The sequence below is a fragment of the Mesoplodon bidens genome (genome assembly GCF_964165515.1).
Source record: "Mesoplodon bidens genome assembly, contig: HAP1_SCAFFOLD_519, whole genome shotgun sequence".
NCBI lineage: Eukaryota > Metazoa > Chordata > Mammalia > Artiodactyla > Ziphiidae > Mesoplodon > Mesoplodon bidens.
In genome coordinates this window covers 277,321-283,494 of record NW_027672346.1, presented here as the reverse complement: position 1 = coordinate 283,494, position 6,174 = coordinate 277,321, and positions in this window count along the sequence as shown.

Genomic DNA, 6,174 nt, shown 5'->3' with positions numbered 1-6,174 from the left:
TATAAAAAATAAGGTGAAACATACCTTGTGGTCCATAAGTCAAAGGGATTCCTTAAAAGATATTGTATTTATCATAACTAAATTTAAAAACTCTAGTTTGCAAACAATATTGAAAGCAGAGAGATTAAGAAAAATTACCAATTTTTGAAACCTTTTGGACATTGTTAAAAAAATGATAACAAATGGTATTTTATTAAATTTTAATAAACTGTGTACAACATAGAAATACTTGCCATATACACCATTCTTGGACATTTTCTTACAATTGTAAATATTCAGAGCACTTTACTATATTCCACAACAGCATTTTTTAAGGTTTATTTTTCATAAAGGAACAACTGTGTAAAAGATCAAGCAGCATCAATTGTCTGTTTCATTGCCCTCCAAGGCAATCTGTGGAATTAAATAATTGCAATTTTGACCTCTACTGCAAATGATCAATCAGCTGAGGCTTCTACTAAAAGTCCTTAATATGACAAAGACAAAAGAAGAAGATACAATTGTCAGATGAAGTGGCCAGAGATTTACTGATCTTATTTTTTAAAGTCTTTATTTGCACAGTAACAAATATAAATATTTGATTATTTCATTAAGTTTATCCAGTGAGTATTTATTTATCAGCCCTAGGCACTAATCTAGCCATTTGGGATCTAGAAGTAAATAAAACATAAAGAGACCCCTTTACCTTATGGTACAAGAATTCTTTTGAGAAGACAGATATTTATGGGGAAAAAAAAGTAAACATGTTGTGTGTTAGATTGTGATGAAAGTTAGGGGGACAAACATAAGTTAGGGTAACAGTCCCTGTGGTGAGATGTGGTGAGCTATTTTAATAGAATAATGTAGGGTGACTTCTCTAATAAAGCTACCTTTGAAAAGGCATTGGAAGAAATTAAATGAACAAGCCAAGGCTCCAGGATAAACTTGGCAGGCAGAGCGGATACCTAAAGCAAAGGTCCTGAACCTTCCTGCTGGTCCAGTGGTAAAGAATCTGCCTTCCAATTCAGGGGACACACGTTCGATCCCTGGTCGGGGAGCTAAGATCCCACACGCTGCGGGGCAACTAAGCCCGTGCACCTCAAATACTGAGCTTGCGTGCTTCAACTAGAGAGCCTGAGGGCCGCAAACTACAGACCCCATGCACCCTGGTGCCCGTGAGCCACAACGAGAGAGAAGCCCACACTCCACAACGAAAAGATCACGCCTGCTGCAACTAGGACCTGACGCAGCCAAAAAAATACGGGAACTAAATAAGTAAATAGACAAATAAATAAAGAGAAGACCTAAGATAGATAAATAAATAAATGAATAGAAGGCCTAAGATAGATAAATAAAGAGAAGGCCTAAGATAGATAGATAAATAAATAAGTAAATAAGTAAAGAGAAGGCGTAAGATAGATAGATAGGTGAATAAAGAGAAGGCCTAAGATAGATAGATAAATAAACAAATAAATAAATAGATTAAATCAATCAATCAATCAATAAAGTAAAGGCCCCAAGGGGCATTGTGTGTGCCTGGAAGTGTGAGGAAGTCAATGTAGTGGATGAAGACAAAGTAAGGTGGTAGGCAGTGAAGTTGGAGGGGTCACCAAAAGGACAACTGGCAGTGACTTAATTTGCTGTGTGTGTATGTATTTACCTTGAACCAGGAACTCTGTGTTCAGGCCACACACCTCAACTCTCCATCCCTAAGTGATACTTTAGAATTTGTTTTTAATGAGAAAGAGGGAAGAGAAATAACAGGTGTGTATCTATTTGCGTGTGTGTGTTTATTCTTTCCTAAAAACAGTACTAAATTCTTTGATTTTATTATTTAAAAGAACTGTTAGGAATTTTTATTTCTATTATACAGTTGAAGAAATGGTCCACAAATTCTGTTTTTTTCTGCTTCCTAAACATATCCTCTTGCTACCTGCCCAAACAGTCATTCTGGGATCCCAGGGTGGCCAACAAAAAGTGCTAATGTATGCCTTCAAAGAAACACAAGGTAGAAATGACTTGGAAGTTGGCCCCAGATTTATCTGGGTTTGAATTCTAGTACTGCTACTCGTTGGCTAGGTTAACACTTGTTAACATAGTCATGCAAATATCCCAGGCACTTATTAGTTTCATTTGCCTGTAAAATGAGTATAATAATATCATGTATGTAAAGATTAACATATATAAGGAAGCTAGCCTAGAATCCCCAGATGAAAATAATAAATATTAGTTCCCGTCTTCTCCCTTCCTTCAATTAGGAGATGGAGATCAAGTGGGGATTCAACCTGGTTTGGGGAAATTGATGGACAGAAAGAAAGCATGCGCAGGACCTGCCTTGTGAGGCAAAGCTCACTTCCCAGTGGAGAGTGGAGGTGTGTGGTCTGATCCCTTGAAGAGTTCCTGGTTCAAGGCCTGAAAAGAACTGAAGGTAAGGAAAGGGTGAGAAAGAGGGAAAGGGAAGTAGCAGCTGTGTATCTATTAAAATAATTAACAGCTAACGCTATTAAAATAATTCAGGGGAGGGCTTCCCTGGTGGCACAGTGGTTGAGAGTCCGCCTGCCGATGCAGGGGACACGGGTTCGTGCCCCGGTCCGGGATCCCACATGCTGCGGTGCGGCTGGGCCCATGAGCTATGGCCGCTGAGCCTGCGCGTCCGGAGCCTGTGCTCCGCAACGGGAGAGGCCACAACAGTGAGAGGCCCGCGTACCGCAAAATAAATAAATAAATAAAAATAATTCAGGGGAGATTTGAATTTAGAATTGGTAGAGGTGGAGGTGGGGATGGTGGTGATATTCTGATGGTTGAACTAGCAGATGTGAAATAGGAAGTGAAAGAAAGTGAGGTGTTAATCATGATTATCAGCTTTTTGCCAAACCCCCCCCAAAAAAAACTGTAAGGCGTCTGTGGGACTATGGAGTGAAGCAAATTGGGGCAGAGAAAGATCCCTTCTGTTGAGTAGACAACACAATTGAATATGACTCAAAAGTTTGAAGGAAAAGATTCAGGAACACAAACAAATTGGTATGTAAATCTGTGAGACCAAAAGAAAAAAAAAAGAAACAAACAAAAAAAACGCATTAATTGCTTATACAATAAGATGAAATCATTTTTCATTTTATATTTACTCACTCAAATATTGTCCGAATTTAAGAAATGCTAAGGGTTTATCCATTTTGAAATTTTCCATTTAAAGAAAAAAATAATATTCTCACAGACATATTCATCAAGAATGAGATGACCAGAACTTGAGGAAAGTAAAAATAATAATAATGTTTTGTGAATTTTATGCAAGTGAACTTTCTCGAGATGCTTTTGACTATTAATTTCTCTTCCTATTTTCTCTGCCCTTAGATTTGTTTCATGAACCACTGCTGAGAATGAGCTTAATAAGTAGTTTATTGGAGTTGGAAGTCACAAGAAAAACATACCAGGAGAAAATAAGATTTATGAATATGTACATCATTGCACTCTAGATTATTTCACTTATTAGTCAATACAATCTATTATAATTATAAACTATAATAATAACTAAGGAAATTTAGATTCAAAGAGGTCATGTAAAATGTTTTAAGGTCTTGTCTTAGTTTGCTAGGGCTGCCATCACAAAATACCACAGACTAAGCTGTTCAAAAGACAGAACTCTTATTTTCTCTGGAGGCTGAAGTACAAGATTGAGTTGGTTTCTCCTGAGCCCTCTGTCCTTGGCTTGGAGAGGGCTGCCTTCTCACTGGGTTCTCTAATGGCTTTTTCTCTGTGCAGATACATCCCTAGTGACTCTTCCTCTTCCTATAAGGACACCAGTCACATTGCATTAGGGCCCACCCATATAACCTCATTGAATCTTAATTTTCTCTTTAAAGGCCCTATCGAGAAATACAGTCACATTGTAAGCTATTAGGAATTAAGACTTCAACAAAAAAATTTAGGAGGACAATATTAAGTTCATAACACTCACATGGCTATTAAAAAAATAAAACTGAGATTTTCATACTCTCAGACTCCAAAATCCACCCTCTTTCCAATATACTGTGCACTGTTTGACATTAGACCTAGGCCTGAGACTAAAGATAGAGGTAGGAACACAGAGCTGATAGGGAGCAGAGATCATTCGAAGAGGCTTATGTAGTGGAGTTATATAAATTTTGATACTTCAGTTATTGCTCACTCTACCTTGAGTCAAATTACCTGTATGCCATTTAGAGCTTTTTGGTTTCTTTTTTAATTAATTAATTAATTTTTATTGAAGTATAGTTGATTTACAATGTTGTGTTAGCTTTAGGTATACAGCAAAGTGATTCAGTTATACATACATATATACCTAATTTTTTTCAGATTCTTTTCCCTTATAAGTTATTAAAAATTATTGAGTATAGTTCTCTGTGGTATATAGTAGGGCCTTGTTAGTTGTATAATTTATATATGGTGGTGTGTATATTTTAATCCCCAACTCCTAATTTATTCCCTCCCTCTTTCCCCTTTGGTAACCATAAGTTTGTTTTCCATGTCTGTGGGTCTGCTTCTGTTTCATATATAAGTTCATTTGTATCTTCTTTTTTTTGATTCCACATATAAGCAATATCTTATACTTGTCTTTCTCTGTCTGGCTTCACTTAGTATGACAACCTCTAGGTCCATCCATGTTGCTCCAAAATACAGCTGGATTAAAATCTCAGCAAGGCTCTTCGTTAATCGCTTACCAAAGGTAGACTCCTTGACTTTTAATTTACAGTTCTTCATCTCTAACTGGGAAAATCCTGTTTACTTTTCAGAGCTATTGTGATGTGTAAATGAAGCGGTAGGCTGCAGCAGGGTAGCTTTTCAGTAAATGCTATCTCATCCTGTCACTAGAGATTCTGGAAATTTTTAACCCTTGGGTCAAGCGTCTCAGTGTCTTTCATGACTACAAATATACTTTGAGTGGCCCCAACACAAACTATCAAATAATAAGGTATCTTAAACCTGTTACAAGTTTGTTTAATATAGTGTTTGAGATTGGAACAAAAGAACAGTTTCAATATGGAACCATCTGTAGAAGTGAAAGGAAGTTTGTGCCAAAAATATTTCCTCTGGCTAAGTGATGAATGCTTTGATCTAGAAGTTGACTTAATATAAAATTGCCTAATTTGTATGCTGAGAGAGAGAGGAGGTACAGAGCACTGTTAGAGAAGCGTTAGATTTTCCTGAGTTTAGTGTTTTATCAATTGATGCAATTAATTGTTTCTAGTCTATGTGTGTATGTATATGTATTTTATGTATATATATATATATATATATATGTTTCTAGTCTATGTATATATACACATATACATCATAAGACTATATATAAATACATATTTGTAGTATATATAAAATATATAAAAATATATGTAAGGAAATATAACATTTTCTTATTGAAAAGGGGGAAATTAGTAAAGAACAATTATTGTATAGTTAAACTTATGTAATATATGAGTATACCCTAGAAAAAAGATCAATTCATATTTGTCTGATATATACATATGTATAAGACAGTTATTACTTGTCCTATATAGAAAGAAAACTTACTACATTTGAGATAGTATTTAACATGTTTGGAATGACTCCAAAAATGATTTGAAATAACGTGAATATTAGATGAAAATTGCCCTTTGAATATATTACCTACTGTGTGTAATTGTTACTACTGTAAGAAACTTATCACTAGTATTATAAGCATCCTTAATTGTAAGTTATTGTTTTAAACCCAATTTTACATAAGATAACGCACTGCAGTGCATGTTGGTGTCAGTCCTTCTGATTTCAGACAGATCTTGAGTGCAGATGGGGACTGAGGAATGAGTTGAGGACACAGAGCTGAGAGTTCAGAGAAACCAAGACTAGAATTCGTAGGTCAGAGGAACAGTGACAGGGCTGCACAGAGAGAGAATTCCAGATGGCAGCAGAGTGCTCCCCTCCAGCATTTGGCTAAGTGCTGATCAGGGCATGTGTCTGAGGTTAGGGAAAACCACCTCAAGGATTGGGTGTAACAAGGCATGGCATTCACACAAAGACAGTCATAGTGCATGTTCTCACCCCACCTTCCCGACTGGAAAACCTCAAAGTTTACAGGGTGCTGTACACAGAAGGGTTTTGCCTCAGTAGTGGGAAAAAAATTAGCCTAAAACAAAACTGCAAAAGTTCCAAATAACAAATCTTATAAACCAGATCCAGAGGATC